This window comes from Pelodiscus sinensis, chromosome 1 (genome assembly GCF_052426305.1).
Source record: "Pelodiscus sinensis isolate ZL-2025 chromosome 1, ASM5242630v1, whole genome shotgun sequence".
Classification (NCBI taxonomy): Eukaryota; Metazoa; Chordata; order Testudines; family Trionychidae; genus Pelodiscus; species Pelodiscus sinensis.
In genome coordinates this window covers 186,966,226-186,989,543 of record NC_143052.1, presented here as the reverse complement: position 1 = coordinate 186,989,543, position 23,318 = coordinate 186,966,226, and the positions used below count along the sequence as shown (strand labels likewise).

The following is a 23,318-nucleotide window of genomic DNA, read 5'->3' as shown; positions in this document are numbered from 1 at the left end:
GTGAAAGCACTACAAATGATGTTCTTTATCTCCAGAATATATTCAGATGAGCAATGGAAACTTCCCCATACTATCTTGCCTATATGTTTTTGGTAGGGCACTTTATTCTTCAGGAAGGGCTTGTCTGCACTGAGAAAATGGATCAGCTACTTTGTTCAAACATAAAAATATCTTACTGAGATTTGGTAGGTACCAAGTTTTATTTAATATTGCATTAAGTTATGTGGCTGACATTTTCTAACATTGTGTTTCTGATGGTAGATCTAGTCTAAGAGGATAGTTTAGTCACTGTACACCAATAACAGCATCAGTTGGTGCTAATTCTGAGGTTAGATTTCCTGATTTAGAGAGCTGCGTTGCAGGAAGTTCATTAAGAACCTAATCCAAAACCATCTGAGATCAATATTGAGTCTCTTCATTGACTTCAGTGGGGTTTGTATCAAGCCCTGAGACCACAAACTCATTTCACACTGACCTCTGAATAGTCTTCGGATGAAACAAGGTTACAATAGATATGTGCCTTAATTTACCTTGGTGTATCTAAAACATAGAAATATACATTTTACCCTTATGGATTAGAGCATTGCTCCTTTGAGGCTGAAATCTTACACCGAGCAAGACCACTACTTGTTATGTGTAGAGGAAAGGGAAAAACGTACAATACTTTGCATGGTTTAAGGTTTCCTTCCTGACCTGTGATGAGATTGCACCTTGAGATTTGCTTACTTCTGTCTTCACCTGCGTGACTAAAAATGTTCTCGTGTAACACAAAATTGTCTACCTATCCCTCCCTCCTAAATAGAGGTGTGACCTCCAAATAAGTAAACCCAGTTTTGTATGACTGTTAAGTACGATATCACAGAGATACGAACTTCAGAATCACAAGTTATATATTGTTTAATATAGAAAACAAGAGAAGCCACTAGTGACCTAATGAAATGTCATATTTTGAGTCACTTTTATAAAAGCAAATTAAAAAAAGATAATCAGATTTAATATTTGCAGTGAGTCAAATAGTTAAAAATTCTACATGCAATCCAGCCATATGTGTTTAATTTTCAGAAATTTGTCTGTATACATCATCTGCTTTTAGTTCCAAACAATATAACATTTATTACTGAATTCAGAACAAATTGTTTTAGAAAAAATTCTGTGAGGAGTCAAAAGCAGTCTGTAATACTGATTTCTGCTATGGCATCGTTACTATATACAGTATATACCATCTGCGTAAAAGAGATGATGTTAATTGTCCTAAAGATATTCATGTCATTACAATCTCTTCAACGAATATTACAAATACTTCTCTACTTGGAAATACAACTAGCTTCATTTGGTTCTTTGTCTAGGTGTCCCCTTCCTCCTGACCTGTACAAAAATCTTGTAAATAAAATGGATAGTTTAAAAGTGGGGATGATCTTACAAAGCTTTGATGGGTAATTTAGTAAGAACAAAGTCATTTATCCTAGTAATTTTTACTCCTGGGAGAATTCTGTGCCAAAAAATAAATTCTGTGCACAATATTTTAAAATTCTGCAAATTTTGTCTAAATAACACTATATAATCATGTCAGTTTCAATAATTTTGGTAATTAATTTCAAAATACCTGTCAGCAAGTATTATTTCCCTCCAGAGTACAGAGTTAGAAACCGCTATGAGAACCCTCTTGCTGTTCCTGTGCTTTCTCTCCTCTCTCTTCCCGCACCCTCCAGAGTCTTGCCATACGCCTCCCCTCCTCTTCTCAGGCACTCACACCTGTCACCTGAACCCTCTAATTTTCTCCCCCTCCCCACCTGTCCTTGTCTTTTTGTAAACTAGGCTCTGCCGCTCCAGTATCCTCTAGTGGTGGACAAGATCGCTGCACCCGTTTTGGAGCTTGGGCGGTAGGGGAGGAGAATGGAAATTCTGCACGCAAAAATTTTAATTTCTGCAAAAATTCTGCATTGTGGAGTGGTGCAGAATTCCCTCAGGAGTAAATTTTGAATCCTATTTCACTGCCTACATCTAAGCATGTGTATTATTGTATATGTGGAAGCATGCAGTTATGGCATCCAGACAAATTAAAAAAAAAAAAAGTGTCCCAGTCATGCTATTATATCATGAATGTTGTTGTGAAAGTCCTTTCAAATCTTTGTAAGATATTTCAAGTGTATAGATTTTAGTATATGGTATTTTTCACTTTCTTCCATGATATGTATATAATATATTTTTTTATCTGGTTTCAAAGGAAAAAATTCAAACTCCTATACAAAAAGTGGAATAATAAGGTGGAGAACCATAAAGATTTATTTTATAAAAACACAAGCTGAGCAGAATGTTTCAAATACATAATTGATAATAAACAATTATTTCTGTGGAACTGCATAATTCACTTCGTTGGGTTTTGAACTAATATTCTAAATTAAATTAATTTTCAAACTCTGCTTGACTTCCCAAAATAATTCCTTGAGCATATCTTTTAGAAAAATATCCACTCTTGATTTAAAAATTGCCAAAGAAGGAGAATCTACCACAATCCTTTGTAAATTGTTCCAATGGTTAATTACTTTCATTGTTAAAAATTTACACCTAATTTCCAGTCTGAAATTATCTGCTTCAACTTCCTGCCATTAGATTGTGTTATACCTTTGCTAAATTGAAGAGCTATTAAGTTATTAAATATTTGTGCCCCATGCAGGAACTTGCAGACTGAAAACAAATTGAATTCCCTAAGTCTATCTCTATAAGGCTATGTCTGTAGTGCAGCCTTCTTCCACAAAAGCTTATGCAAATGAAGCATGGAGTAGAATATTGCTGCACTTCATTTGCATAATTAATTAGCAGCTGTTTTTGAGCAAGAGGCTTTCTGCGCAAAAAGGAGCTGCAAAAGTGAGGAAGAACGGCTCTTGTGCAAAAGCCTCTTGCGCAAAAACTGCTTCTAATTAATTATGCAAATGAAGCGTGGCGATATTCTTCTCCATGCTTCATTTACATAAGCTTTTGCGGAAGAAGGCTGCAGTATAGACGTAGCCTAAAACATGTTTTCTAATCCTTGAATAATTTGCCTGGCTCTTCTCTGAACCTCTTCAAATTTATCAGCATTCTTTTTGAATTGTGGATCCCAGAACTGGACACAGTATTCCAGCAGGCATAGCAGCTGTGGAATCAAGCGGTGTATATCAAGATTGGAAACTTTTTCTTAAAAAAGCATATAAACCATTTTGAAGAAGTTCTATGGCTTATGTTACACAGGAAGTCAGAGTGGATGATCACCATGATGCCTTCTGGTTGTGGAATCTGTGAATTTGTGTTGTCTGAGTGGAGGAAAAATTATCCTGAATCACTTTCTTTTATCCAAGATGTTGATTTATCGAGCTAAGAACATGCTGGATCTAGGCCCTATATTAAAATATTCCAGAAAATTCATTATTATTATTAAGTGCCCTGTCCTGCTCCCATAAAGGAAAACTCCCAATGGGGGCAGGTTTACTCCCCATGGAAGGGGTTACTAATAAGCTATTGTCAAGTGAGTGTTTGTCTCAGGAAAGAAATACCCTTCCACATACCGTTCTCTAGGGTGATAAATCACGGATTTGGTGACCTTTGGATCATACTGCAAAGCTTATGTATTCTTCCAGGTTCTCTTGCGGTAAGGGGCAGGAGAGAATGATTTTGTATATAGGAGGCTGTGGAGGTGATCTAGTTTGTGCAAAAACCCAAAGATTCCCCATTGATCCATTCTAATACTGGATTTTTAAAAATGTGTATGTGTTCTCAGAGTATTAGATAATCTCATTTTTAAAATAAAGGACACGAGTTCACTTATTTTTTTCGCACAATTTTAATGTCTTTACCACTTCTGTTGTCAGTGCAGTTGTGAAATGTGTTTTGTTTAAAAACCAAACACGTGCAAAGGCCCAAATTGCACAAATATTTATAAATGAGTAACTTGATGGGGTTATTTACATATATAAGTGATTACAAAAACAGCATTTAAAGTGGCTGGTTAAAGATCAATATTCTTGACACAGTATGTTGCTTTATTTTGTTTTTAAAGTATAAGTTTTGTAGGGTCAGGCATTTGTATCAAAACTCTACACCAAAATGTGCTTTACTCCATGTATAGGTAGCTTGTCCTTTAATAAGAGACTTTAAGCAGAATACACCTTAAAAATCTAGTGAAGGGAAATAATTGTTCATTTTAAATATTTTCTAATTTTTTAAAATTTCTTTCTGCTTCATCTGGGTCCTTTGGAGTGAGGAGTCCAAAAGGAGTGAGAGGTTGCTTGAGAATGCTGTATCAGTTTTCTCTGAGTATTCTGTATCAATTTGAAACGGAATTCTTGTACATTTAAAAAAAAAAATGAGATTCAAACAAATTAGTTCTGCTAGATGTGAAGGAGTGAAGTTTCAGAATCCTACCGACAGCTGGATTATCGAGCTAAAAATAATCCCTCCCATGCTGGAGCTAAGTGAATAACTCTAATTTTTGTGTAGGTCTTAATGAAATCCCCCATGTGGACAGGGACAGAACAAAGCACATTCACCCTTAGGACTTAAAAATGCATGGCTCTTGTGCTGGTGCTCTTTGCAGTAGTGAAATTTCACCTACTGTGAGCAAGTACCCTGTGATTAGCTCTCTTTCAGAGCTTCAGAAGATATGGTTTAAATTGGAGGGCACGGGGGGTTGACAGCCCATTTTTAATATTGTATAATAGTACAAAAAAATCAAACTCCAAAATCCTGCCCCAAGCAGATTTATGACCCCCCCCCCAAAAGAAGAAATATCACAGACTACATGAAGTCCATGAGGAATTTCACTATTAACAATATGTAGGAAGTGCTTAGATCAGTGGTCCCCAACGTTTTGGGGCTGCCGGGTGCCTGGGGGCGGGGCTGCTCACGCGCTGCATGTATGGGGGCGGGGCCGCTCACAGGCCACGTGACTGGGGGCGGGGCCAAGCATGCGCCGCACGCCCGAGGTTGGCACCGGCATGTGCTGCGATCCTGGGCAGGGGCTGCCCAGGTTCCGCGCGGCGCCACCAGGGCTGGGGCCAGGACTGGCGCGGCGCCCCTGGGGGCGGTGCCAAGGCCAGGGCACGCGCGGCACACCCGGGGGCGGGTTGTCAGGGTCGGCACCGGCATGCGCGGCGCACCCGGGGCCGGGGCCAGCCATGCGCCCGGGGCTGGCACCTGCCGCACACCCGGGGGCGGGGCCAGCCCAGATTGCTCCGTGGGCGCATGTAAAGGGCCCGGCGGGTGCCATGGCGCCCGTGGGCACCGGGTTGGGGACCACGGGCTTAGATACTGTGAGTGGCAGTATATAAAACACCAGGGCTGTGTCTAGACTGCATCCCTTTTTCCGTAAAAGGGATGCAAATTAGACACATCGCAATTGCAAATGAAGCGGGGATTTAAATCCCCCCCGCTTCATTTGCATAAACATGGCTGCCGCTTTTTTCCGGCTCGGAGCTCTGCTGGAAAAAGCGCCAGTCTAGATGCGGATCTTTCGGAAAATAAAGCCTTTTCCGAAAGATCCCTTATTCCTCTTAAAATAAGGGATCTTTCGGAAAAGGCTTTATTTTCCGAAAGATCCGCATCTAGTCTGGCGCTTTTTTCCGGCAAAGCTCCGAGCCGGAAAAAAGCGGCAGCCATGTTTATGCAAATGAAACGGAGGGGATTTAAATCCCCACTTCATTTGCAATTGCGATGTGTCTAATTTGCATCCCTTTTACGGAAAAGGGTTGCAGTCTAGACAGCCCAGGATGTATAACACTTTCCTGTTTTATAGTGGTTTCCATATGTAGATCTCTTAGTGCTTTTCAAAAGAAGACTTGTAACATTATTCCCATTTTAAGGTGGAAGCTTTGGTTTAGGGGAAACTGAGACCAGAGGTGAAATGACTTGTCAAGAGTCATGCAGTTGACCAGTGGCAGAGCTGATAGGAGACCCTCAATCTACTGGCTCCCAGTCCAGTTCCTTCTCAACTGACTATGCTACATTGACTTTTTGAAATTATTTTGTTTATAATTTATTTATGCATCCAACTTTATGAATGTGTTTTATACTGGTCAGTACTGATAATACATTATACAATAGGGGCAGAAATATCGTGGAATTACACTATACGAAGTTCATTTCAGATTAGCTATTTGTGTGCAAATACAAAATGATGAAGCATTAACTTAGCTCCATATATGTATAGAGTACACTTGATATTAGAGTACTCTTTAACAGCCTACCACAGACAATGCTGGACAGCTGTTGAGAGAGGGCAGGATCTCGAGAGGTTCGTGAAAGTAGTGGGTTTGAAGGAGTTGAGAGGCTGTGTGGTGGCAGGTAGAGAGAGATTGTAACAGATGTAGGGAACTGCATGACAGAAGGTTTAGAGAGCCAAGGACAGTAGCTAGCAGCAAAGGAAGCAATAACGAGAGATAATTGGGAACAGCATAGGGAGGAGCAGGATGGAAAAGTATACAGAGATTAATTCTTTCTCTTCAATACTTTATTTGTGGACTTGAAGGCTGGAATGGGCCATTCTAACCTAGTTTGACATCCTCCTTAAAACAGACTATGGAACCTTCCAGAATAATTCTTGCATCAAGCTCATAACTGTGAGGAGTGCTTGCTACAGCAGTTCCTTTTAGAAAGAAATCCATCTTTGGTTGAAAGACTTCAGCTGATGGAGAAACCATGACAAGCCTAGATAAATTATTTCAGTGCTTTAAAAAGTTTTAGGCATTTCATTGAGACCTAGAATGACTTTCACAGTGGTGTTGATGTGTGGGACTTTGTCATGTTGCTGGACCAGAGATTTCTGGTTTATAGAGGTGCAATCTGTATTATTATTTGACACATTTTTGGTAGCGCCTAGATGTGTCAACCAGCTTGGAGCCCCCTGGTGCAAGACATTGTGCAACCCTGTAGTAAATGAAAGTTCCTGCCCCAAAGAAAAGTTGGGGAGCAGGTGAAAAGGTTATGATTTGGGAGAGAACTTGAGCAGTTCTATTTTTGATTGAGTAGAAGCAGCAGAGCGAGAGATGCTGAAGCTAGGGATGAATAGTAATCAAGACCAAAAAAAAACCCCAAAAAACTTGTGGACAAAGAGTTGATTCTCCATGATCCACCTTCCCATCCACCAGTGTAATTGTACTCCACAGAAATGGAGCAGCTGAATACACCCTGATTCTGCTGACAGGCACGAGGAGGAGTGTGTTTTTAGCAGCAGGCCTCAGGCTGTGGAACTCCCTGCTGAAGAACTGAGCCTGGTGGTAGTCAAATCAAAATATTTCAGTAAATCCTTTCCCAGAATTAATGTTTATAAGCAAACAAGAGCCCTTCCCATGCACAGCCCTGCTGCTCTGCTCTAGAAGAATACGGAGAGGGGAATCCTGGGGTGTGCGTGTGTATTTTCTAGGATTTTATGTGCCTTAATTTTATATAGTGCGTAGGTACCATACTTATCTTATGCTTTGATATAGTATCTATAACCAAGAACTAAGGAGGTGTAGAGAGGCTGGGAACAAAGATGAGAAGTTCATTTTGGGAGCACTTAGGAGGAGGTAGTAGGGCATCTAGAGGGGACAGTCTGATTGACAGTGTAATGTGATCAGGACAGAGGGTAGATTTGGGAATCCTCTGCAGAGAAGCATATGTCACTTGAAGCCACATAAGTGGACACATTTGCGGAAAGGAATGATATAGAGAACCTGACAAGGAGAGGAACCACTAGAGTAGTGGTCAGCAAGACAAAAGAACACAGCTGTGGAATTGGAATGGAGGAGGATTTCAGACACACAGGACCTGCCATACTGAGTCAGACCAGTGGTCCATCAAGTCTGGTGTCCTGTGATAAAGGCAGCAGAGATCAAGATGATAAAAATAGAGAACTACCCCTTTGGCTTAGCAAGGGGCTCATTATACTTTTGGGCAAGGCCAGGTAGAATTTTTTTCATACAGGAGGACAAAATCTGTATTGGCTGGTGGAAAAGAGACAAAAAAGGGGGACAAGGACAATGAGAGATGGAGGTAGGATATGATGGGATCAGAGTTAACTTGGATTTGGGAGGAAGGGGGAAAGGAGCAAAACTGGTAGAGCAATCCTAAACGTGACAATGTAGGAATGGTTAGAATGTGCTGTTTAGAAGAATAGATTTGGAATTATCTATAAACACACTTTGCCATTTCTTCACATTATATTGGTATTGGCAGAACTAGGGCACAGCTAAACTGAAGAAGGTTTATTTTATGGCTGGGTAGCTATATTAATGGGACAAGATCTGCTGTACTCCATGGGTATTGTGAAAGCCCAAGGAGTAATCAGAGTTATTATGTATGTTGGAAAAATTAATACAATTATTCCAAGCAAATTTTACACTTCTTGAGAGAACATGAAAATGAGCTGCAAGCTACAGTTCAGGCTGACCAAAATGTCTGTCTTCCTCTTTTTTTTTTTTTAATTTGTCACCAGAAAAGGATGTTTTTCATTGTCAGAAATTAAATCTTTTAATGAGTGCAGTTCTAATAGCCTGTTCAATATGACTGTTAGCTATTAACTGTGTAAAGGATATAGTGCAGTGTATTGGATTTAGGCTAGTACAGTGGTTCACATGTCTTAATTTAGAATCAACACAAATATAAATTTCTGGATCTTGTCCGTCTTAAAATTCCAGTCCTCCTCTTTTCCCATTGTACATGAAGTCCTTGGTGTGGGGCTCTTACTCACTACTGCAATACAAATAAATGTAATAATAACACAATGCTTAGGAATATTTTACAGAGAGGGCTGTCAGGGACGTTAAGAAGCGTGTAATTTGTTAATCGTGTAGCCGACAAAAATGTCAAGTCGATAAGGGTTAGCACTCAGTCCTGGCTCCTGCCGGGTCCTGGCAACTACCCCCACTGTGGTTCTGCAGTACTGCAAGCACTAAGAGCCGGTGTGTGGGCACGCTAGCTCAGTTTTGGCTTGTACCAGGACCCCAATGTGACTCTGCACTACAAGCACTTGTAGTGCAGAGTCACATTGGGGTCCTGGTACAAGCCAAAACTAAGATAGCATGCCCACGCACCGGCTCTTAGTGCTTGCAGTACTGCACCATGGGTTAATGTTGGGTCTCGGTGTGAGCAGGGACTGAACCGGCCTGTCAGAACATTTACTGCGGGTGTATGTGTTGTGTGTAGCCGATAGCGTTAACCAATAAGCGGGTACTTATTAGTTAATTGTTTATTGGACTACAATTACGTCCCCTGCTGTTTGTACCACCAGTAATCCTTAAATTGTAGTGTGAGAGCCAAAGGAGTAGGAGATTTAGAGGTAGAGGTTGTCTTGTGGAGATGAAGGGTTGGGACGGGATGATTGAGACATGGCTGGTTTTAGGCTTTTTAAAAATTATGTCAGAATGAGTCATCAGAAGAATGTTGGAGGCACAGTATGAAAAAATGAGATGGTGTAAGAGATGATAATTGGGTAACCTTATAAGCAGAGGTACAGCAATGAAAGAGGGAGGAGACCTTATCACTGGGTTTATGTCAAAACAGAATTAAACAGACTTTAGGGTCTAGGAAGAAGGAAGAGTGATTCAGAAGATACAAACATAAAGAGGAGATGTGGCAGCTGGAACAGAGCACTTGAATGACATGAAAGCTCTCAGGACACTTTAAAGAGGATGTAGATTTTTTACCTTGAAATGGAGGCATAAACATGGTATGCACAATTTCTAATAGTAGCAATGAATTTATGAATGGCATCTTAGAGGGAAAAATGGTAGTGGACAGTTTATGCTGCTCAGAAGAGATTTGCTTGCAGGATTCCGATAAGGAAAACAGAATAAACCAACTGCTGCCCCAGTAGTGCAGTGTGAGGGGATGCCTTCAGTCCTTATCCTCTCAAAGATGGTTGGGGTTGTCTGGTCACTGAAAGGGCTGGCAACAGATTTTGCTTGACCTTGGGCAGTGGCAGTGGGGATGTGGGGCGGGGGGTCAGTCAGCTCTGCATGGGGCTCCGGTGGGAATTTAAAGGGTCCGGGGCAACTCTCCTCTCCCCACACCTCTGGTCAGTGGCCCTAGTCACCAACACTGATATAGACAAATGGGTTTTCTTTCATCTCTGTTCTCTGGTCTTTCTCTCTACCATGTTTCCTTTCTCCCTTACTTTGTTGGTCACTTGCTTGTCCAGTCTCTTCCTGCTCCTCTCTTGAAATGGAAGCTTTTGGAGTCTGCTTTGTTTCTTTATGCTGGTGCTTTGTTCTTTTCTGTCTAGGCTCTTATGACCCCATCACCATAGTATCCAAGTGCCAGTCATTATAAAAAAATGGCAACACGGCTCCCTTTTGCTGTGTTCCTCCATTGGTTGTGTGAGTTGCTCTTTTCATGGTGTCACTTAATGGTAGTAGGCTGGGATAGAATGAAGAGAACAGCATGTTTGTTGAATGTTTTCACCACACAGGAGAAGTGTGGTGTGTTAAGTAGCTTAACTGCAAAAGAATGTATTGGTAATATAAAAAAACTGCATGACCAGTTCCTGCTTTCCAGGTTTGTGATGAGATAAGGGAAACATTGAATGTGTCTTGTCTGCATCCTGAGAGATCCGCTGGCAGACATTGAAGGAAAAATAGCTATGGAGAGCTAAGAGAGAAGAGCGAAATCTGTTACATACTCCTAGCATTCGTATAGAATAGGATTGCTGAATTGCAGTTACAGCTTTTCAAGGATAAGTACAGCATGATATTATATTCATGTCAGAAACATTCTTAAATCAGAAAAGACCCTGGGGGATTTAAAGTAGTCAGGGGATGGTTGGATTTTGCATTAGACCTCCGGAGCCATGTGAGAGAAGGAAAAGCTTTCATAGGCAAGACAAAAGAGCCCTCTAAGAAGGCTAGGACTCTGGGGCATCCTGGTTGGAGTAAATATGTTACAAGGGATTAATGATAGATATCCACACGGGTAATATACAGGCAAGCAAAAAACCCATAAACTTGGGGGGAAAATAAGTTAATTGTTTGAGATTTCCCAAATATTAATGCTAAGTGTCTTGTGTATTGCTCTCTGGAGTCTTTGAGGATGGTTGTCCCAGGGGGCCTTCTCTCTCACCAGGCTTCACACTTCCACCTCTGACCTTTGGAGGGCCTGGAGTAAATCAGCCACGTGCCAGAGGGTGGTGTTTTTTGCCCCAGTGTGGGTTTATTTACCTGTATTTTCAAAGTAGGCCCCTTCACCAAATAAAGGAGACAAACCCACAATAGAGGGCTACCTTTTCCCATCCCCTCTCTGGGGTGTGTGTGTGTCTGGGTTTTGCCTTGTTGTTAGCCCTGGGATACCAGTCCGTCTCCCAAACAGGCATTCATGTTGATTCCCCCTGAAGGAGAAGAGCAGCTACCTGCCCTAGAGAAACATTTCTTCCTGCTACCGAGCTCGGCAGCAGCTTCTCTCTCCTGCTCCTCTCTCACTAGAAAAGGGGTATTTAATTGTCGTGGGTAACCCTTACTTGGACGTGGGTGTCATTCTTGATGTCTGAGGTATAACCTCATTTCAACGTATAGGGAAAGATGTCATTAGCATTCCAGGGCTAATAGACCTGCTTTACACCACTCTTACAGCAGTCCAGCTTGACTTTATCACATGATTTCTATGCACACATACATGCAATGTTAATTTAGCTCTCTTGTGCAAATGCATTAGATACAGTCATCTTCACACCTTTCCAATTCCTGAACAAGTGAGGTAGGGGTCTCACAGAAATAGCCTCATTCACTAAACAACCCTAGTTCAGCCCTAGTGCAAATTCAGCCTATGCACTGAAGGAGATAGAAGTCATCTGGAAAGATTAATATGTGGTCATTATAGGGGAGTTGGTAGCATTGCCTATGCCTAAAGCTACCAGACACTTTCCATTATAAGGACCCGTTTTCATTTGTTTAAAACTGTTTCCAAACTTCAGCCATTTGGACTGAAATGTCTCATGCTGAGTTTCTGCCTCAGGCTTACTTGTTTTTGGGAATATTTCAGCTAAAATGATTTAGCCTTTTCCAAGAACAAGGTAGGGGAAAGTATATGGTTTGCACATGTTAAAGACATTGTTATAGGCATGTAATTGGCAAGTCTCTGGGGGCGGAGGGGGGAGCTCCAGTTCAAATGTGATCTGTAGGGACTTCTTAGTTTAGTCGCTGAGTTCTACAAAGACTCTGGTCCGTCCTGAGCATGCTCTAGCCGAGGTTTAAGCTGGACTTTTCTAAGATCCATGCTTCTGGCAACTGCAGGCTGCTGTGGTGCTTTGCATAAGAGCCAAGGGCTGCAAACCTATCTCCTCCATGCTCCTTATGCTTCCCTGTGTGTGCATAGGAGGTGTTAGAAGGAGGAATTTATACTATGTAGGATCAGACAGCCAAAATTGACATTTTTTTTAAAAAAGTGCTTATATACAAATGCTGGACATCTGAAGATTAAGATGGATGAACTTGAATGCCTATATGAGGATATTGATATAGTTATCACAGAAACATGGTGGAATGAGGATAATCAATGGGACACAGTAATACCAGGATACAAAATAGCCTAGAACGACAGAATAGGTCATACGAATGGGGGAGTGGTGCTAATGTGAAAAAAAGCATAGAGTCAAATGAAGTACAACTCTCGGATGAACCAAACTGTACCATGGACTCGGTATGGATAGCCTCTCCAGGCTAGAATAATAATATGACAGTGTGGATACACAGGTTGGACGTTCCTGGTCTGGCACCACTGGGACCTGATCTGTCCCGAACAAGAGAGTTTGCTGGAACAGGGGAGGTCTCCTTCCACTGGCTCCCAAGCCCATTGTCTGCTGATGGCAGGCTTCCCCCGCAGGCATCCTGCCTCTCCTCCCCCACCCACAACCTGGTTGGGCTGCTTGCCTAGTTGATGCTGACTTCATGGGCAGCAGAGACTCCGGTTCCTGCCACAGGGTTCCAGCCCCGCACATTCAGGGACAGCCCCAGGGCTCCATATCTGGACTTGCCCATCTGGGGGAGCTGCGGCTCCGGCCATAGCCCCAAGCTCCCAGAGCCTGCCGTGGGACTCCAGCCCTGCGTTGACCCATGCTGCTGGGGGACTCTGGCCCAGCCCCTTCCTGCCATGGGCTACTAGAGGCTGCCACAGGGCTATGCCCTTGGTCTTGTGCTGCCCCCAGCCTGGCTGCTGACCCTATTTCCCCTGGCCCTCCTGCCCTTAGGCTTTCTGGCCCAGGAGCATTCGTGGCTCTGCTAGATGATGGATGTTGCTGGACCAGAGAATGCCGGTTTTTGGAGGTATAACCTTTACTACCAGCCACCTGACCAAGATGCTGATAGTGACTGTGAAATGCTCAGGAAGATGAGAGAGGCTATAAAATAATAATAAAAAAGTCAATAATAATGTGGGATTTCAACCATCTCCATATTGATTGGGTACATGTCATCTACATGTCATGTCTTTTAAGCTAAAAGGGGTAAAAAATGAGGGTGATGTCATGCTAGGAGTCTACTACAAGCCACCTAGCCAGGTGGAAGAGGTGGATGAGGCCTTTTTTAAATAATTAACAAAACTATCCAAAGCCCAAGATTTGGTGGTGATGGGGGACTTCAACTATCCAGACATATGTTGGGAAACTAACACAGCGGGGCACAGGCTCTCCAATAAGTTTCTGGACTGCATTGGAGACAGCTTTCTGTTTCAGAAGGTTGAAAAAGCTACCAGAGGAGAAGCTGTTCTGGATTTGATTTTAACAAATAGGGAGGAACTAGTTGAGAACTTGAAAGTGGAAGACAGTATGGAGGACAGTGATCATGAAATAATAGAGTTCATGATCTTAAGGAAAGGTAGAAGGGAGACCAGCACAATTGAGGTAATGGATTTCAGGAAGGCAGATTCTGATAAGCTCAGAGAACTTGTAGGTAAGGTCCCATGGGAAGCAAGACTGAAGGGAAAAACAACTGAGGAGAGTTGGAAGTATTTCAAAGGGACGTTGTTAAGGGCCCAAAAGCAAACAATTCCGCTGTGTAGGAAAGATAGAAAATATGGCAAAAGACCAGCTTGGCTTAACAAGGAGATCTTGCATGATCTCAAAATAAAAAAGGAGTCATATAAAAAATGGAAACTAGGACAAATAACAAAGGATGAATATAGGCAAGCAACATGGGAATGCAGGGGCAAGATTAGAAAGGCAAAGGCACAAAATGAGATCAAACTAGCTACAGGCATAAAGGGAAACAAGAAGACCTTTTATAAATACATTAGAAGCAAGAGGAAGACCAAGGACAGGGTAGGCCCACTGCTTAGTGAGGAGGGAGAAGCAGTAACAGGAAACTTGGAAATGGCAGAGATGCTCAATGACTTCTTTGTTTCAGTCTTCACTGAGAAGTCTGGAGGTGTGCCTAATGTAGTGAATACAAGCAGGAGAGGGTAAGTTTAGAAGATAGGATACACAAAGAACAAGTTAAAAATCACTTAGGAAAGTTAGATGTCAGCAAGTCACCAGGTCCTGATGAAATGCATCCCAGGATACTCAAGAGCTGATAGAGGAGGTATCTGAGCCTTTAGCTATGATCTTTGAAAAATCATGGAAGACAGGGGAGATTCCAGAATACTGGAAAAGGGGCAAATATTGTGCCCATCTATAAAAAGGGGAATAAGAACAACCCAGGAAACTACAGACTGGTCAGTTTAACGTCTGTCCTAGGGAAGATATTGGAGCAGGTAATTAAGGAAATCATATGCAAACACTTGGAAGGTAATAAAGTGATAGGGAATAGCCAGCATGGGTTTGTGAAGAACAAGTCATGCCAAACTAATCTGATAGCTTTCTTTGATAGGATAACGAGCCTTGTGGATAAGGGAGAAGTGGTGGATGTCATATGCCTAGACTTTAGTAAGGCATTTGATACGGTCTCGCATGATATTCTTATTGATAAACTAGGCAAATATAACTTAGATAGGGCCACGATAAGGTGGGTGCATAATTGGCTGGATAACCATAGTCAGAGAGTTGTTGTTAACGGTGCTAAATCCTGCTAGAAAGGGATAACAAGTGGAGTTCCGCAAGGGTCTGTTTTGGTTCCCGTACTGTTCAATATCTTCATCAATGATGTAGATATTGGGATAGAGAGTACGCTTATTAAGTTTGCAGATGATACCAAACTGGGTGGGGTTGCAACTTCTTTGGAGGATAGGGACATAATTCAAAATGACCTTAGCAAGTTAGAGAAATGGTCAGAGGTAAACAGGATGAAGTTTAATAAAGAGAAATGCAAAGTGCTCCACTTAGGAAGGAACAATCAGTTCCATACATACAAGATGGGAAGCGACTGTCTAGGAAGGAGCATGGCGGAAAGGGATCTAGGGGTCATAGTGGACCACAAGTTGAATATGAGTCAACAGTGTGATGCTGTTGCAAAAAAAGCAAATATGATTCTAGGTTGTATCAACAGGTGTGTTGTAAGCAAAACTCGTGAAGTCATTCTGCCGCTCTACTCTGCACTAGTTAGGCCTCAGCTGGAGTACTGTGTCCAGTTCTGGGCGCCACATTTCAAGAAAGATGTGGAGAAATTGGAAAGGGTACAGAGAAGAGCGACAAGAATGATTAAAGGTCTAGAGAACATGACCTATGAAGCCAGGCTTCATGTACTGGGCTTGTTTAGTTTGGAAAAAAGAAGATTAAGGGGGGACATGATAGCGATTTTCAAATATCTAAAAGGATGTCACAAGGAGGAAGGAGAAAATTTGTTCCTCTTGGTTTCTGAGGACAGGACAAGGAGTAATGGGCTTAAAGTGCAGCAAGGGAGGTTTAGATTGGACATTAGGAAAAAATTCCTAACTGTCAGGGTTGTCAAATATTGGAATAAATTGCCAAGGGAGGTGGTGGAATCTCCCTCTCTGGAGATATTTAAGAACAGGTTAGATAGACATCTGTCAGGGATGGTGTAGACGGAGCTTGGTCCTGCTTTGAGGGCGGGGGGCTGGACTCGATGACCTCTCAAGGTCCCTTCCAGTCCTATGATTCTATGATCTCAGGGCAGGATGCAAAGACACACATTTTCTTGGCGCCTTAAATGGAAGCAGCTAGTTCTGGAACCCACAAGGAGAGAGGCAATTCTTGATGTAGTTCTAAATGGAGCACAGGACATGGTCCAAGAGGTGAATATAGCAGAATCATGTGGTCAGTGACCATAGCATCATTAGATTTAATATCTCCTTGGCAGGGAAAACACCAAAGCAGCCCACCATGCTAAAATTTAATTTCAGAAAGGGCAACTACACAAAAACAAGGAAGTTAGTGAAACAGAAATTAAAAGGTACAGTGCCAAAAGTGAAATCCTGCAAGCTGCATGGACACAAGACACTATGATAGAGGCTCAATTTAAATGTATATCTGAGGTTAAAAACCACAGGCAATCAAAAAAGCCCTGCCTAGGCTAAACAACAAAGTAAAAGAAGCAATTAAAGGCAAAAAAGCATCCTTTTAAAAAGTGGAAGTTAAATAGTAGTGAGGAAAATAGAAAGGAACACGAACCGTGGCAAGTGAAATGTAAAAATATAATGAGGAAGGCAAAAGAATTTGAAGAGCAGCTAACCAAAGACTCAAAAAGTAACAGTAATATGTTTTAAAGTACATCAGAAGTGGGAAGCCTGCTAAGCAACCAGTGGGACCTCTGGATGACAGAGATGCTCAAGGAGGATAAAATCATGCAGCAAAAATTAAATTAATTCTTTGCATTGGTCTTCATGACTAAAGATGGAAGGGAGGTTCCCAAAGCTGAACCATTCTTCGATAAATCTGAGGAACAGTCCCAGATTGAGGTGTTATTAGAGGAGGTTTTGGAACAAAGTGATAAACTAACCAGTGATAAGTCACCAAGACCAAATGTTGTTGACCCAAGACTTCTGAAGGAACTCTGATGTGAAATTGCAGAACTGCTAAGTGTGATATGTAACCTACCATTAAATCAGCTGCTGTAACAAATGACTGGAGGACAGCTAAAGTGATGGCAGTCCAAAGGAGATCCTGGTAATTACTGGTTGGTAAATCTAACTTCTGTTGCAGGTAAACTGGTTGGAATGATAATAAAAAGTGGAATTATCAGACACCTAGATGAACTCAATTTGTTGGGGAAGAGTAAACATTTTAAAAGGGAAATCATGCCTCACCAGTCTACTAAAATTCTTTGGGGAGGAGGGTCTCATGCATGTGGTCAAGGAGGGTAATGGTGGTCAGTGCATATTCTGACTTAAATTGTCAGAAAGCCTTTGACAACTTCCCTCATCAAAGGCTCTTAAACTAAACTGTCATGGGATAAGAGGATAAGTCCTCTCATGGATCAGTAAGTGGTTAAAAGACAGGAAAGAGAGGGCAGGAATAAATGATCTGTTTTCAGAATGGAGTGAGGTAAATAGTGGTGTCCTTCTGGGTTCAATCCTACTCAACGTATTCAGAAATGATCTGGAAAAAAGGGTAGACAGGTGCCAAAATTTGCAGGTGACACAAAACTACTCAAGATAGTTAAGTCTAAAGTAGACTCTAGAAAGTTACAAAGGGTTCTCACAAAACTGGACGACTGGGCCACAAGATGGTAGATGAAATTCAGTGTTGATAGTTCACGGTGGCATATGACTCTCACATTTGGGGAGGTTGGATGCAATTGTAGGGAGCTTCCTAGATGTGTGTGGGGGTATTACTGGTGCCCAAACTGTGGCTCTGCTCCTTTCCAATGCCTGCTTCCACTTGGCCTCCATTCCCTGAGGCCTGCCCATGTTCCACACCCCTCCATCCCAGAGCCTTCTTACCCTTTCCCTGAGGACCTCCACCAGCCGCTGATGCCTCTCCACTCTCTCCTTTGAGCCCCCCCACCCATGCCTTTGTCCCCTCTGCTAAGGGCCCCCCTTCCTGCCACTTATACCTCTGTGTTCCTAGTGGACTAGGGGCTCTTAGCAGAGGGGGTGGAGAGATGGGGACTGGGAGGACCTCTGAGGAAGAGGCAGAGCAAGGTGGGGCATCAGAGGAAAAGGTGTTGTTTACTCCTTTCCATAACACAAGGACTAAGGGTCATCAAATGAAATTAATAGGTAGCAGATTTAAAACAAACAAAAGGAGGTTTTTCTTCACACAACACACAGTTAACTTGTTGCTGGGGATGTTGTGTAGGCCAAGACTATTACAGGGTTGAAAAAAAACCTAGATAAGTTCTAGGGGGACAGGTCCATTATGGCTATTAGCCAGGATGGACAAGGGTGTGAAACCATGTTCAGAAATGTCCCTAGCCACTATTTGTGAGAAGCTGGGAATGGGTGACAAGAGGGGGATCATTTGATGATTGCCTGTTCTGTTTATTCCCTCTGGGGCACTTGGCATTGGCCGCTGTTAGAAGACAGGAGACTCGGCTAGATGGGTCTTTTGTTTGACCCTGTATGGCCATTGTCTGTGGAGGAAGCAGCATAACTCAAATACAGTGTGGACAAGACCTATATCAATGATGGGAATATGGTGGAGAGAATAGATTGGAACAAAAGGTGTGGATGTGAGGGATTCTAGTTCTGGGAACTGGCAGAAGAAGGGAAGAAAGTGGGACGGACTGGGCAAGGAAGCAGATCTGGGAGCTGGGGGAGACGTTGAATGAGGAGTTGAGGAAAATTGGGACCAGCTGGGCAAGGAAACTAAAATTAGGAAGAAAAGTTGGTGGGGCTAGATGGGGGAGAGGAGAGACATCACTGGATAGGTAGGAAATGAACTAGGCAGAAAGATCTGTGCTTTCTGAAACACAATTGCTTCCTGTGCCTGGAACCCAAGATTCCTGACTTTCACTCTTCCTGTGCAGTTTATCAGAGATCTGTGATACCCACTAGCAAAATGCATGTCTCCTCCCCCCCCCCCCCCCGTTGGATTGAATGCTTGGAGAGTGGTAACATTATCAACTGAACACAGCATCTTCTCATGGAAATTATTAGGAACTATAGATGTTACCACCAGCTCTGACCTCCCTCTGTCGTCCAGAGAGGCCTTTTTTATATTTATATTTAAGGTGAAATCTGAAGAACAGCATGAGATTTTTATATTTAAAGATGGCAGCTGATCCTTATTAACCCTGAATAAACGCAACTTTTCCCTTCCAAAATTCTCTCCCCTACAAACATTAGCTCCCATCGATTTCTTCCTTCCCGTAAAAGCATGCAATAGAAGCCCATTCATTCGCCAAAGTTTAACATCTTCACAGTGGATTTACCAGTTTCTGGAACACACAGCTCTGCTAATAGAAAATAGTGACCAGTGCTGACCAATTCAGAGGATTTTGGGTCTTGAAAATGACTTAGTCGGATTCAAAGCCCTTGTGACCAATAGAATTCTCCTTGACTTAACTGGGTTTGGGATCAGGCCCTTGGTCTAGAATTTGAAACTGCAGTTTAAAGTGTGGGGTGCATTAAAAGAATTATCTTGCTCTCCCCATCAAGGAGTTGGTCCCTGACTCTGCATTTTTCCAAACTACTTGGAGGTTGCTACTGTGAGTAAGGAAAATATGACCTGCAGTAACAGTGCTTAGACCTGCTCCTTGTACTCAGTGAAATTAACAGCCTGAGACTTATGTGTTTAGGGCGTGAGCAGGTTCTGGGTGGGCTTGCAAGCCAGGGGCAGGTGCTCGTTCTCTCTATACATGAAGCATGTTGTACCAAAAATAAATTGTAGATATGGTGTTTGCTCGCAGCTTACTACTCACTGAATAAATGATTGGGTGAGTGGGCTCCCTGTGTATTGGACACAACATGCGATGCAGTGCTTATTGGGGTTAATGTGGAATGTGGTTTCAGGCCAAGAGCAAAGTCACTTTTGAGGAAAGAAAAATCAGGCAACCTGGCAGCTAAAGCAATACCGAATTCAGTGGCAGCCCAATAGGTTTGGTGCCTAGATGCTACAATAATGAGTGAATTGGAAATATCTATAGTTGAATGATAGAGAAGACAGGTACCTGGAAAAATGTCAGCAGCGCCTTCTCAGGATTCATTTAAATTGAATTTACATTGATCTTTGTGGTTGAAAATCATGTTAAACCAGGGTGAGCAATAATTTTTGAAGGGAGGGCCACACATAGTCGCAGGCTGCCCCAGAAGGGGTGGAGCCTCAGGCGGAAGGGATGGAACTGTGGCTCCCAGGCATCACGTTAATGGGTTAACTGCAAGCCCTTTCAACTCCTGCTATTTAAAGGGCTTGCACCTTCCCTGCAGCTGTTGCCTGACAGCTGCAGGGAAGGCACGAGCCTTTTAAATAGAAGCAGTTGAAACAGATTGTGCGTTCCAGCTCCTGGGAACGCATTATGTGGCAGGGCCAGGAACTGCTACGCGGGCCAGATAAGAGCTAAGTGGGCCACATCCAGCCAGTGGACAAGTTCTTGCCCACCCCTGTGTTAAACCATAATGTAAATGTGGCATTCACTGAAGTGTTTTGTGAAGTTTGGCTGGCTGGTATGAATGGGGCAGTTGAAGACTAGACTAAGCTTGGGTGGAGTTATGGAACTTTATTGTCCCTCCTGTCATACTTGTCCCAGCTAGCAAAATGGGAATAGAAAATAGTTTCATACGAGTTGTGTTTTAACCCATTTTTCAATCAGTTCTTCCTCCAGAGTGCAGAGAGGGCCTAAATCTTGTCCTGCTTACTCCCACATTTATTTTGGTCTTGATAATGATGAGTAATAGGAAAATCCGTCTTTTAAAGAAGAATAAAAGGGTTGATGGACCCTCTCCCCTCCTCCCCCCTCCAAAAAAAAAAATGGAAAACAGAAAATTTCTAGGAGAGACTAGTAAGAGAATAATACAAATAGCGGAGAGAGCAGTGAACTGGATACAGCTATGGAGATAGTTACAAGTGCAGTTTATGTAGTTGCACATGATGCTGCTAATGCCCACTACTCATGCATTAAATGATTGGTTATAAAATGCATAGAGAACATTTTTAAAGCTGGAGGATTGGCATGGACTGAGATGTTACAAGCCTTCATTTAAACATTGTAGCATGGTCAATGCTTCTGTTAAGGTTAGATATAGACTTTATTTGGAATAGTAAGAGGAAAGGAAACACCACAGAAAGGTACAAATTGTACTCCTGTTAATTGCAGTTCCAGTGGTAGGACTAGGTCCTTGGCTGGCATTAGTGCTTTTTTTTGTGACGGTACTGCCCGGTATGCAGTACCGGCATCTCCAGTGACAGCTCAACAGCTTTTGCCCTGGAGTACTGGCACCTTTTTAAAAATTTATTTGTTTTACAAAAAAAGCACTGGCTGGCATATATATTTGTATAGCTCAATCTGGCATTCATTGCAAACAGGAGTATCTATCGACCAATAACTTAATAAAAAAAAACCCAATATCAGTGGTTTCCTCTGAGATTCCCCTCTGCTAATCTCCTCATGTGACTGTGACCAAAATGCCTGGTGACTGTGGTGGGGAACTCAGCATTACTGCCACAAACAACAGAATGTGGCAACGTTAATTCAACCTCAGCATTTGCTTTACCTCATTCTGGTTTTTAAGGCATACTGACAAGAGTGCAATTTTCAAAAGCCTGCCCGTTTTATTTTTTGTTCAACTAAGGCAAGGGCGGGCGATAATTTTCAGTGGGGGACCACTCCATGAATTTGGTAAGTGGTCAGTACCACCCTTTTCTATGCTATTAATGGCAGGGGTGTAGGGTTTGGGATGGAGTTTGGGTACAGGATGGGGTTGTGAGCTGAGGCACAGGGTTGGCTGCAGGAGGGGGTATAGGAAGGGTTGTGATGTGGGGCAGGGGTTTGGGGAGTGGGACAGAGTAGGGAGCTAGGTGCCTCCCAGCCAGAGCCTGTGTTTACTGTAGGTGGCTCCCAGCTGGGGGCCAAGTGGAACCCTCAGATAGGCTTCCTGGCTGCCACAGACCCACACGTCACTCAAAGCAATTTGCTGCTGGGTTAGCATGTGTCTCTCTGTATACCTCATGCCCGTTGGCGGGAAGGGGGCAAAGGGTCTCCACATGCTGCACATGCCTGAAAGGACTGTGGCTGCAACTCTTATTGGTTTCCAGCCAATGGGTGCTGCAAGGATTGTGTTGGGGGGTGGAGGCAGCATGTAGAGACTCTCCCTCCCCTCAAGGAGCATGCACCATACAGAGACACACACGTTGGCCCCATCACACATACGCTTTGAACAGTGTGTGGGGGCATTGCAGGTAGGAAGCCTGAAGGTCCTGCTGGGCTGTGGGGGGCCAGAACCAAATGTTTGGTGGGCCAGATACTGCCTGTGTGCTGTATTTTTCCCAAACATGAGCTAAGGGGATTCTTGTGATAGGGTGTGGTCACAGAAGACCCTTTGGGGCTGTTTCCCAATGTGCTGATTATGCCACCAACATTTACCGCCTTGTTCTCTGTGGCTCACCACCACCCTGTCCTGCTGGGCCAGATTCTCTAGTTTCCCCCAAACAAGGCACAGAATTGGGATAACCCCTTCCCAAAGAACAATGCAGACTTTGAACCATTTCAGGTCTGGGAGAATGCAGTTATAGGGCACAACACTCAGGAAACCAATCTCCAAATGGGATCAGAACCCCAAATAAATCTGTCTTTCTCAGAATAAAATGTTTATACAAAGAAAGCTCAATGAGCTCTCTCTTATCAGTGAAAGAGAGATATGCACACTGGTCGTTTTCCCCGGTAACAGTTATTTACACTGGGTTTGATACTAAACAAAAGAGATTTTATTAAGTGCAAACAGTAGGATTTAAGTGGTTGCCAGTAAAAAGGGACAGACCTAAGTATGTTACAGAATTAAAATGAAAAGAAAATGCATAGCTAGTTCAAGCAGGTCCTTACCCTAGAAAGCTTGTCCTTATTTCAGGCATGTCTTCAAGTCAAAGATGAATGTTTACTCCAGTTCTCTTTGTTGTCTTTGTCTCTTTGTATTTTAGTGTGCCAGGCCAGCCAAAGGAAAAAAGTATGGATAGCTTCCTACTGTTTTTATAGACTCTCCTTGGTCGAGAATATTTGTTGACTTTCCCTTTCTCCTGTGGACAATTATCTGGTCGAACTGGTATCCTGGTATCAGATAACATGTCTTCCTAAGACCAACCACTGTGTAGACTTAAAGGACAAACAAGGCTGTTCTTAAGTCATTAAGTTGATTGCCCAGCTGTTAAGGCTTCCTGGGGGTTGGGATCTGGGATGGGGCTGGCACAGAGAGTGGGGTGCAGCCATGTGAGAGAGTTGTGGCAAACAGAAGCTATTGGCATCATCCTTACCCATCTTGGCTAATTGCCTATGAAGGTCCAAATGTATGTCGTTGTTTTTTGAACCCTGTTATAGTCTTGACATTTACAACATCCT

General features: G+C 42.8%; 1 protein-coding gene across 7 annotated transcripts in view; it reads left to right on the top strand.

The window, feature by feature from the left end:
- Positions 1–23,318, top strand: part of TIAM1 (TIAM Rac1 associated GEF 1) — a 294,242-nt gene that overhangs the window by 66,736 nt on the left and 204,188 nt on the right. The window contains exon 3 of one of the 7 annotated variants that reach the window (XM_075910650.2): positions 97–185. The exons of the other annotated variants lie outside the window; for them this stretch is intronic. The gene's annotated coding sequence lies outside the window, so the exon portion shown is untranslated. The remainder of the gene's footprint in view (positions 1–96; positions 186–23,318) is intronic. 7 annotated transcript variants of the gene reach the window in all.